This window comes from Microtus oregoni, unplaced genomic scaffold (assembly GCF_018167655.1).
Source record: "Microtus oregoni isolate MIOR12 unplaced genomic scaffold, Mior012 000067F_005, whole genome shotgun sequence".
NCBI lineage: Eukaryota > Metazoa > Chordata > Mammalia > Rodentia > Cricetidae > Microtus > Microtus oregoni.
This window is the reverse complement of record NW_024543958.1, coordinates 202124-214496: the sequence shown is the minus strand read 5'-3', so window position 1 is coordinate 214496 and position 12373 is coordinate 202124. Positions and strand designations below refer to the sequence as shown.

General features: G+C 49.8%; 1 pseudogene; it reads left to right on the top strand.

Annotated features, from left to right (window-relative positions):
- The first annotated feature begins 4589 nt into the window (after positions 1-4589).
- On the top strand, positions 4590-4765 carry LOC121440371 (annotated as a pseudogene).
- Positions 4766-12373: the final 7608 nt, after the last annotated feature.

The window sequence follows — 12373 nt, the reverse complement described above, 5'->3', positions numbered from 1 at the left end:
GTGATCCTAACCCAACCACACCTTCGAGAGCTTCCTTCCCTTCAGAAACCAGCCACAGATAGTTAGTCCCAGCCTTTCCGATGGACATGCACCCCTTTTTGGCTGGAAGGGCGTGCTCACACGCGAGGCAGGTACAGCATGGTCTGATGAGTACGGTGGCCTATCCAGGCTTGCATGCATGCCTGACGGATGGCCATCAGGCACGTCTCACGATGCACACTCTGCTCCCCAAGGGCTGTAGAGGAAGGTAGTTTCTGATTGCCATGGCTGGAGCCTCACCGTGGAGTCCCTTAATGGTCAGTCACCTTCACCACCCTGATCCAACAGAGTAACCTCAGATGCTTATTTCTATTTTTATAGACATGAGGGTCTCATGCAGATAAAGGCCACCTTCCAGAGGATACAGTTAGGTTTGCTGACATAGCACCCATGCGTGGGACCGAACCTTTGTAGTAGGAAGGGGGCCGCTAGTTCTTCCTGCCTAGACCCAAAACAATCACACAGAAACTGTATTAATTAAATCACTGCTTGGCCCATTAGCTCTAGCTTCTTATTGGCTGACTCTTACATCTCGATTTAACCCATTTGTATTAATCTGTGTATTGCCATGTGGCTGTGGCTTATCAGGTAAAGTTCCCAGCTTCTGTCTCTGGTGGTGGCTCCATGGCATCTTTTTGACTCCACCCTTCTTTCTCCCAGCATTCAGTTCAGTTTTCCCCACCTAGCTAAGTTCTGCCCTGCCATAGGTCCAAAGCAGTTTCTTTATTCATTAATGGTAATCACAGCACACAGAGGGGACTCCCACACCAGCCCTTCAGGTCTTCTATCAGGCTGTCTTAGTTAGGGCTTCTATTGCTGTGATACAATCCATAACCAAGGCAACAACAGAGAGGAAAGAGTTTATTAGGTGTTTATGCTTCCAGAGTGGTAGGGTCCATAATGGCAGGGAATGCAGGTGGCACACAGGGCACCTCCCGCTGGAAGCTGGAGCTGAGGGCTCCCATCTCAAACTGCAACCCAGGAAGTCAAGTGAAAAAGGAGGCTTTTGAAACCTGAAGGCCACCCCCCCTTACACACACCCCAGCGACATACTTCCTTCCCTCAGCAAGGCCTCATCTCCTTAGCCTCTCCAAACAGCCACCAGCCACCATTGGATTTTAGAGAGGAAGGAAACTAAAGGCAGGAAGGAGACCAAAGTCTGGCATCAACAGGTAAGCCTGACTCTGTTTAACCCAAGGACAGGGACTCTCCACCGGATCTATCAATCCCTGCTAAGTCACAATGTAAAGAACCTGGTCTGGGTGACCAGTTTGGGGACGACAATCTATTTCCTCTACCCCTCTGCCGGCCAGCCAACATTGAAAGTAGGCCATTCAACAGAGCAAAATGTTACCCACTTACGCTACTTCACAGTCATGCTAGCTATTGTTGTTCGCGGTGTCCTGCATGTCCTGCCAGTGTGCAAGGGTTAAATCCAAAGGAGCAGAGCAAGTCGTTCCCATGTTGTTGGTTATGTTAGTTCCGGGTCTGGGAAGATAGGGAAATATCCCACAAAGGAAGCGAACGAGAACAATCACAAGACAAATTAAGACGACCAGACTCCCAAGGCTTCCTGGAATTCCGGGGGAAGACCATCCTTCCTCCAAGGTGGGATATGCCCAAAGACACTCCAAGTCAAAGGTATAAATTCCACAGGTGGCTCCCTATCCTCTCCCTCCCCAATTCTGTCCAGAAGCTTCTGAAAGCGAACAGTCAGACCTCAGGTAGAATCTCTCAGGGGTCCCTCCTGGACCCTAACCCAGTCTACGGATCGAGACAAAAGGGTGCGATATTCAATAAGCGTATCATTACACAAATGAAGTATGGACATACGTATGTCCTTGGTTGGCCGGTTCCTATCTGTCCTTGGGGTATGTAGATGAAGCATACTTTGGACATATTTTTAATTGGCCAGTTCTAGGCTATCCTAAGGCAATGCTCTCCCATGTGCTACTGTCTCCTACTAGATGGCCTTTGTCACATATGAAATGTTTTAGCCTAGCCTAAACAGCGTGGTGGAAAGCAATTAGATCAGTCTGACCGGTTTTTCATTTCTCTCATTACCCGCAAAACCTCAGCACAGCATCCCCCAATATCCGATCACCCACCTAGCCATTATCACCCCAGTGCCTTTCTCCTCAGAAAGAGGACATATGGAACCAGTCCCTCTCCTCCCCAAGATTGCATCTCTATGATTGGCTGGGAGAGGGTGTTCCAGCAGGTGGGGCCTAGCACATGCCCACGTGAGTGGCGGGCTTAGCAGGCATAAAGGTGAGCACAGCAAGCTCATGCGTGAGCCATGCCCGAGAGATGCCTCAGAGGCGTGCCTGCATGAGGCAGACCAGGAGAATGTGTGCTCACGAGGGAGGCTGTCCAGCACATAGATGCATGCATGAAGCAGGGACCAACAGGGCCCATGTATTAGATTCGAGGAGGCTTTCCAGGGCGTGTCCCCCCATAAGGGCCCTTATCGTGAGGCTTGATTCATGGCTGCAATGCCTTCAGCCGCATTAGGGCTATGGTAGTCAGAAGGGGATGCACCTCCATAGTCTCAGATATTTCAATTCTTGTTCCCGAGTTGGTGTTGCTTTTGGGGAGGCTCAGGAAGGGTGGCCTTGTGGGCAGAGGTGTGTCACTGGAGGTGGGCTTTGAGAGTGTAAAGCAGTGGTTCTCAACCTTCCTAATGCTGCAACCCTTTAATACAGTCCCTCGTGTTGTGGTGACCCCAACCAAAACGTCGTTTTCATTGCTACTGCATAACTCTAATTTTGCTACTGTTATGAACAGAAATGGAAATATCTACATTTTCCGATGGCCTCGGGCGACCCCTGTGAGAGGATCATTTGACACCCCACCCCCGAGGGTCTGCAGCCCTCAGGTTGCAATCCATGGGTTTTAGGACTCTCAAAAGGTGCCATGTCGAGTTTGCTCTCTCTAGTCCTGGCACCAACGTGGATGGCTGAAGGGACTCTGGCTAGCTTGAAATTGGTGTGCATGGCTCTGGCAGGCTTTGCCCTTCTCTCCCATTCCCTCTGCCTTGCTGAAGACTGTTAGATGACATTCCTAAAGCTAGCCACCAAGGTCCATTCACTCATGTGGTCACTTCCTCTTCCTGAGGTTGACTACCAAAGTCCAGCAATCAGAAGCCCCCTTTGCTTCACCTAATGAACATGGCCAATTAAACTTAAACCCCTCATCCTAACACACGCATAAGAGAGAATCCGGTATAAGTCAGGGCTGTCTAGGTGAATAGAACCAATAGAGAAATGTACACACACACAGACACAGACATACACACAGACACACACACAGACACACACACACATTCACGGGGTGGCTGGAATTCTTTGAATGCCTTACCCAATTGGGTGCTGGATTGTCCACAAATGGCTTTCTGCATGCCAGACAGTGGGATAATTCAGTAACAGCTAAACTGACAAGCTGGAAGCCTCGGCTCAAGGAGAACAAATGATGTAGCTGCAATCCAGGCCTGGAAGCTCCCTGGACTGTAGCTGCTGTGCATCTCCATTAGATGGCTGGAGGCTCTGGAGTCTTGTGGCCATGAGTGATGGTGATGGTACTACATGCTCTTGCTCAGGAAGGATGGAGTTAGGCTGCCCTGGCAGGCTTTCTCTTCTTTAATTCTGCCTGGGCTCCCAGACTACTGCATGGAAAATCCACACCCAGGGAGAGACCTTCCCCTGTTACTCTCCTGGGAAATCCGTCCTCTCTGACAATGGTTCTAGAACAGACACACCAGAAGTGAGCTTCCCTAATTCTACTCTAGACGTCTGTCAGTCCAGCCACGCTGACAACATAAACCAACAAAGACACGCTGCCTTGTAGTTAGAGGAGACATTGAAAAGCTCAAGGAAGTATCCTGGGTGGCCATCAACGAATACGGCATGAAGAAAATGCTGTGTTACATACAGAATACAGTATTTAACACATACATGACATTGCACATTCGCATGAGGGACAAGCAAAGGAAAGCCTGTAATCCACAGGCAAATGGATGCAACGGGACATCACAGAGCAGCAAGAGAGCCACGCCAAGTGTCACATGTTCCCTTTTATCTCATAATGAAAACCAACCAACCAAACAAACAAACACAATGAAACCCAGGGAGCAGAAAGTAGGATAGGCCAGGCTGTGAAGAGGTTTGTGAGTTGTAGCATCTGAGAGAAGGGAGAAGGTAGCAGTATGGCGAGGCTGCACACCATCCATGCACATGTGTACGTGGGATAAAATGGCACCGCAGATGTCATTCATTTCTAACACTAATGTTACTGACCATAAAATTAAAGATGGGCAAGGATCATGGCTCAGTGGGTTAGGTTTTCCCATGCAAGCATGAGAACCTGAGTTCAGATCACCAGCGCCCACGGAAAATCCAGGCACAGCAATACTCCTAAACCCTAGAGCCAGCATGTCTGGCGTGGAGGACAGAGTGCTGGATCCATCCGCAAAGCTCTCTGGCCACTCCGCCTGACAAAATCAGTGAGTTTCATGTTCACTGAGAGACTGTGTCTTAAAAGATAAGGTAAATCTGCAGCCAACTAAGCTGCACGGGAGGTCCCCTTTCTCAGCGGGGCCCGCTGTGCAACGGTTGCCAGCAGCTTCTCACTGGGGCCTGGTGTGCAATGCTTGCCAACAGCACACTCGTTCGGAGTGACCTCACCCTGTTGCCTGTATGGGCTCCCCGAAGGGACCTTGGAGACAATCTTCTGAAGGCTCTTCGAGCTCTGACCTCAATGTCGCCTCCAATCTAGGCCCCAGACAGGTATTCGCTGTGCCCTAGGGAAGCCTCAGGTCACCACGGCCAGGGGTCTCACTGTCCAGGCCATCACGTCCACCTGAATCATGCCTCAGAATAAGGAACATCGGATGGAGGCCCTAAGTAAAGCCAAGTTCAAGCTCTCCGTGCTGCCAGAGGCAAGTGGTGTTATTAAGCCCCTTCCTCCCACTTTCTTGCCCTGGTCGTCCTCACTGAGTTCTTCTTTGTCTGTCTCTCTCAAAGAGGTGAGGCTTCACTAAACTGAATGTAGATTGATCTGAAGGACACAGTCGCTGAGAAGTGACTCGTTCCTGATGGCCGAGGGGTCAGCTGCATCACCAATCCTGGTCCCACGGGCATTGGCGGGCCCCACACTCCTCAGGGCTTCTACTGTGGTGCTACCCTCTACCCTACTAAATCATGTTCAGTAATAAATATCACATCCTGTCTGGGAAAAGAGGGGTTACAGATGATACGCAGTGTCAGCCTTTGCCCTACACAGTCACACACACGGCAGGGGTGAGGGTGAAACACAAGAGGAGGAAGGGAATACTAGGGAGGGAGAGGAGGGATGGAGGGAGGGAAGAGGGATGGAGGGATGGAGGGATGTATGTGGTAGTAAAGTCAATGGGCTAGTAAGATGGCTGAACAGGCACGTTCCACCAGGCCTGATGAGTTGGGTCCAATCTCCAGGTCCGACAACTTCAGGACTCACTCCCAAGGTCTATCCTCTGTCCTATCTGTGTACGTGTGCGTGTGCGTGCACACACACACACGTAACATTTTTGTAAAAAAGAAAAAAATCCATCAGGTTGGCCTTCAAAGGAAGACTAGAATTCACCATGAAAATTTGGGACAAAGAGTGGTAGGCAGAGCCACAGGACGGGAAGGACAGGAGAATGTGATCCTCCTTCCTCTCTCCCCTCCCAGAAGGCTTTTGTTCTCCATCATAGATTCATTTCTGTAATCTACACAAAGAATAGGCTTAGCTCACAAACTCCGGGTAAAAGGTCAAGCAATTTCAAGTGTGCTGAACAGGGCTGGAGAGATGGCTCCATGGTTGAGAGCTCCAGCTGTGGTTCCAGAAGACTGGGATTCAGCTAGCCACCGCCGACTTTGGGTAGCTCACAACCCCCTGTAACTCAAGCCCTAGGGGAACTGAGCCTAAAGTCTGACCTTCCTGGTACCGACACACACTGGGAATATGCTCGCAAAGACTCAACAAGGAAGATAAATGTCAAATGTACTGAACACAGATTCTCGGGATTCCTTCAAAAGATACAGCACAGGACAAGAGTAAGAGAATGACACAAGAGTCAGACAAACACACACGCACGCACACGCAGAACTAGGTGAGTAAAATTAAACTCTAAAGAGAACACTAGAAAATGCTCGTGGAAACACCCACCGAAAATACTGAAACTGTAAGTGCCTATGCACACACTCACAGATAAAATATTTTTGACCAAAGGGAAGGGCAGGGATCTTCCAGCCAGTGTTGAATAATGCCAGAAATGAGTCTGGATGTCTTTGGGAAAAGCCAGAGCCCCACTGCAAGCTCTAAGCCAACACGTGAAGATCTGGCTCTGCCTCGGGAACCGTGTTAACAGTCTAGCGCATCTGAGCACAAAACTACAGAGTTGTGCTCTACTGAACGTCTGAGTGAGCAGGTGGGGCTGGTTTTCCATTTGCAATGCAGTTGGCTCTGTGACCTCATGAATGGATGAAAGCAAGCACGGAAAGGCGGATCCCACCGTTATTTATTTCTTCCTGAAATAAGCAAGGTAACATTCACTTTGGGCAGGTGACAGAGAACCAAAGCAGCCTGTCGTAGAATCAAATGACATTGGCTTCCTGAATGTAACTGGCCCTGCTGGGGAGAATGTCAGGGTCAGGAGGGTCCACACTTAAATGTTGCTACTCACAGAACTGTTGGGGTTCACTTCATGGTCAACAGAGTCTCAGTCTTATTTCTAACCGACAAAGTAAAGAGAAAGGAGCTGCACTGACTACTACTAACACCCTCTGGGCACGGCTATTGCTCCCTGTGCCTCCTCCAGGTGAGCTTCAGAAGGTTTCTTCACAGCTGTAAGGACCAGGGACTGAAGGTACGTTTCAACTACCGACACATCCTGCTCTTGCTGTGGGAAAACGGAGAGTTAGGGGATCATTGTTCCATCTCTGCCCTTAGGAAGCCATTCCGAGGCACACAGCATCACAGACCCACGACTTACACTTTCCATGATAACTCTGTCCTGCGCCTTGGAGATTTGTTTCTTCACTTCACTTTCTTCGCCACCAATGAGAGTTTTGCCATGTTCATGCAAGTCCTTGGCTTTCTGAAACAAACAAACGAACAAATCTCCACTCGAGTCTGGCTTGACACCTCACCTCATGTAATTTTAAAAGAACCGACTTTGCATAGCCAAAGGATGCTTGTTAGGAATTCAGAGTAAGAACAGTGGCTACTTCAGCACATCTAAAGAGTTACTCCACTTCAGGAAACCTTCCAGTCCCCCATTTTAAGGTGGTATCATTGTGGGACAAGAAGAGCAAAGGGACTTATCTGGAAAATGGGTGGAGATATGTTAAAGGCCTCACGTGGGGCAGACCTGGGAGGCCAGGCATGGGCCCACATTGGAGACTCCCCAAGGATTCCCACACTGGACACCCCCAAGGCTGCCCAGAGGAAGGAGCCATTTGCCATGCCCATAGAATGTGATTTTCACCGAAGAACACACAGTGTGCAATCCCACGACCCTTCGGTCTAAGGAAAGCTCAAGCCAGGACTCAAATCCCTCTGTTCTCTCAAAGGACACTGCAGGGGTGGACACAGAGGAGAAAGAAGTGTGTCGCCCTCTGTCCAGAAAAGGGCAAAACGCCGGTCCAGTCCCTGCCCTATTCCCAGGGTCCAGAGCAGCTTAGGAACAGATGACCTGCACACTAGCTGAACACAGGTATGGAAGGGGAGCTTGCTGGGCTGGCGGCTGAAGAGGACACAGATGGCGACTGCAAGCAGTAGAAACATTAGGGAAGACAGCGCACATGGTGCTTTCTGGGCACAAAACAGAAGCAAAGCATGGGTAGGGAATGGGAGTCACTTCAGGAGAAGCTGGTACTCTGGGAGGGAAGACGGGGAGACAGAAGCAAGCAGCCAGTGAAGCTTTCAAGAAGGTGTGGGTGGTGTGTGTGTGTGTGTGTGTGTGTGTGTGTGTGTGTGTGTGTATGTTAGAGGGTGTTGTGCGGAGGACACAGGAAACAGAGAGAACAAAGCAAGAAGGCCACCGGGAAATCTGGGAGAGGGAAAGGCCGTGTTTCAGGACAACAGTCTCTCAGAGGCAGAACTGAGGACTAGGAAAGGAAGGAAGCCTGGGTGGAGAAGCAGAGGGAGAGCGAGAAGAGCGAGCACAGGGCAGAAGGGACCACCTGGGAAGCCAGAGAAACCCAGTCACAAGGCTCCCTCTGAGCTACTGCTGCTGCTCACACTGAGCACCCACAGTTAGAAGGGAGCCTTTCTGGGTGGCTCTTCCAACAGGCTCCCAGGCAGTACTCAGCTGCATTAGAGCTGCATGTTCCCTTTCTTAAGCTCTTCCTAAAGGCCTAGATGTATGTAGGTGGCTCTCAAGGTCTTGAATACTAACTTATATTTCTGCGTGCATGGGGGTGCAGGAGAGTGTGCATGCACATGTGTCTGAGTATGGCGACCAGAGGTCATAACAAATTCAAAGTGATTTCCTTCACGTGTACCTGTCTGCAAGCATACGTGTGCACTCGGGAACACCTGCGCCTTCCAGAACCCCTCACCACATCAAGTTTTGAGGCAGGGTCTCTCACGAAACACGAGGCTTTACAGTTTGACTGTTCTGGTGGTCCCACAAGCCCCAGGGATCCTTTTGTCTCTACCCTCTCCACTCTGGGCTTATAGGCACATTCCTGGAGTACACGGGGGTGCTAGGAATATTCACTAGGGTACCAACAGGGGTACTCACACTTGCTCAGAGAAGACAGACCTAGCTTCTCGCCAGCATCCTGAAAACATTCAATTTACTATGACACATGGAGCACTTTAGATAGGGCATCTGAGTCGGGTCTGAGGAGAGATCTTTCACAGAGCATTTTAATGAGAGCATCAAAAAGAATTCCCATTGAAGGGCTGCTTCAATCCCTGGATATACAGAGGTCACTTAGGACCTGGAGCTTCAGCAAGGGTAGAACTGCCAGCTCGCAGTTCAAAGAGGATTAACCCTCTACCAGTTTTTTCATTTCCCACATCTCTTGGGGAGATGCTGAAACGCATGACCACCAACACTGGAGAACAATGCTAATGTCGGAAGACTATAAATGTATGAAAGAAAATAAAAGCTACCCTTGCCCATTGTGTATTTCACTGATCTGTCCAATCCAAACAGTCAGAGAAAACCAGAAGGATCCCCAGACGTGCCAATCTCCATCGCAATGTCACCGGAGGTCCATAACTCATCACTGCGATGCACTGTGATCCTCTCTAAGCAGAGCTCTCGTCACCAGCTCCTGTGCTAGAAAGCTGCCCCCGACACTGTCATCGGCTTCCCAGGTCAAACAAACCTTAGCATCGCTCCTAGGTGTGGGGAAAATTTTCCCAAGAGAGTGTGATCATGCTCTGCAAAACTAATTACTTCTCCCACAAGCTGAGAAAGGGCCAATCTGTCTTCTCCTTTTATAGACACGTGGCATGGCATAGGGGTGTGTTCTGTTGACAAGTGCAATCTACCAGACCTTCAAAAATGTGTCACGTAAATCTTTAGCGTTTCCAATCGTAGTTTCGTGATCCCCTATAGCTTTCTGTAAAATCTTCATCTGCTTCCAAGTTATAAGCTGAAACGTAGGAGAATAATGACAAAATGTCAGTACAACTGAACATCCAACCCTGCTGCCAGTCACAGAAATCGCTTCCCGTGATGTTTTGTGTGCTGACATTTCAAGAACGCGTTTGAAGACATGCCCTTCAGTGCCAAAAGCAACATAACAAGACCTGACCTGTCACAGAGGGAGATAGTCCGTCTAGCTGGTGCAAAAATACTATAAAATCGTTATTCAGTTTGAAATTAACATAAGCCCCACCTCATCTGTGGATTCCCTCCTCACTCGCCAAAATTAAGCACAAAACGTTCCTTTGTTTATTCACAAAGTATTTTGAAGACACCGAGGGCACGGACTAGCTTCCAAGGAATCCCTTCTCCCAACCCTCGCCCCCCCAAAAGTTCTTCATCAATCAGTCATTCCCCGGAGTGTGACATCATCCCATCAACTGTATTATCGACCTAATAAGAAGGGCAGGGAAGACGAATAGCAAACATACTGCAGCTCCTGTGGTCAAACATTCCACAGCAACATGTCAAAAACTGCAAGCACTCGATACACAAAGTCTAGAAAGGCGGGGATTCTTCACGGCTCTGCTTTCACCCTCCTAGGAAACTGAGGCAGGGAGGTGACTCATTTTCTGAGTTTTCATGAGGAGCAAGCAGCAGGACTATGGCTGCATGGCAATCAGTGGGGTCCGGAGAACATGCTCCTCACCGCCAGACTGGAATCTGTCTCCATCTCCCTCAGATTCCAGGCTCTGCTTCCCTACTTTTGGAAGTCAGCATCTTTGGGAGTACCGCCCTGTCCTCCATCAGGATGAAAGACTCCTCAAAGACAGCACTAGTCTGTGTCCATGAACACTTAGCTACCTCTGAACGCTAAGCCTCCACCTGCTCTGCCACAGCCACAGGCACTGCTCTCACTCTGCCTCCCTCGTCACTGTGTCAGAAGTCTACCTGGGACCGCACCCTCACCCTGTCCTGCACCTTTGGCATCTACACTGCACGGATGGTATAGCTTTCCCTCTGAGCACCCAAGCCCATACCTTCTCCTGCGCTCTCCAAGCAGTGCCTACTCCGCCTCCCTCCTATGCTGGCTCCTCAGCCATGACCACACCACCCCTCCACAGAAAAAGAAGCAAGCTGGAGAGGACGGCCAGTCTCTCGGGGACACAAGCACCACCCTCCCTGTCTCCCGATGCTCATGTCCCGTCCTGTCCTGTCGGGTCCCTTTCCGTGGCGATATGCAGCATCAAAGCATCAAAGCCCCGCCACTTCGGAAACAGACAAGGTGGCTCTATTCCAAGCTAAGAGCGACACTCACAGCGAGGTGATCTTCTTGCTTCCTTGAACTCTCCACATCGTCCAGCCACCCCTGATGCAGCGACTCAAACATCTGGGAGTGCATGGCGTGAAGCTCTTGCCTGTGAAACACAGTCACAATTACTGAGCACTGTCACGCTGTGTGAGGCTACGGCAAGGACGCATGCACACACTTCACATTTTGAGACAAGAGCCAGGCGCAAAAGAGAAAGGGGGCATGAATTAAATTGTCTCCTGAGAGGCGGAAATATCACTCTCGTCCCAGAAGAACTTGTCTTAATTTGCTACCGGTGTCATCACTTTGTGCGTCTTCCCTCTCGCACGCCGAGGATGCTCGGAGGCATACGTTTCCCAAGATTGCATTTCCGGCTTAAAATTAGATTCATCTTCCCTTCCCCTTATGGAGTAACCTAGATATCCTGAAAGCCCAAGTCCGTGTACTGAAGGCAACATACCCTTCATCTTCTCGGAGTCACATACACAAAGAGTGCACAGAACCATTTCCCCACACGGGGACGACGATTTACCAAAGAGAGCGCCGATGGCACATCCTAAAAGGTACAGTTTTGAGGACCACAGAGGCCTGGCCTTCCTCACAGGACATTATCTGTATTGTCATCTGACCGGTGAGGAACTGTTCTCTTACCAGTCCTGCTGCAGCTAACACACCTGAGCGGCATAAACGAGGGGGGCGGTCCTCCAGCTATGGACAGGACTAGCTCACAGAGAAAATGCAGTGCTACCTAGGTCCCATTAGCGACTCCACTCAGCACAGTGTCACAATGGCAGGCGGGAGTGACTTTGGAAGGAAGAGCGAAAGCGGTACAGGTTTCCTTTACAGAGGGTCGGTCACAACTTTACCTTGACTTCTGCTGCGCTTTGAAAATACTGTGGAGGTTTGCATTCAGGATTCTGAAAGAGGCATGTATATCCTTTTCAAACTGCTTCCTCTTTGCCAGGAAGGACCGGGTAATGTCCCCTAGTCGACAAAGGAAATGGTATCACTTTAAATCAAGTATCCACAGGAAGAGGCGCTCTTTCATCCCTGACATACCACCTACACGGTAACAGGAAGGAGTATGTACAGATCTGGTGTTCATTTTGTTCTTTGTTCTATTTTTCTTTTCTTAAATTTTAGACCGCCTCTTGCGCAGCCCAGGCCGGTCTCAAACCTGAGAGGTAAGCGACCACGACCTCCAGTTCTGGTTTCTCCCGCCTCTACCTCCTCTGTGCTAGCAATACAGAAACGGGGGCATCGTGCTTTGACGAGTGACCACCACTGAACTGACAAACCGTTTTCTGGAAACCTCAAAAACCAAGCAGTTCATTTGTACCACAAAGAAGGAATGCTGTCGGACATCCTTGCTTGCATGAACTGACTCTATACACCGG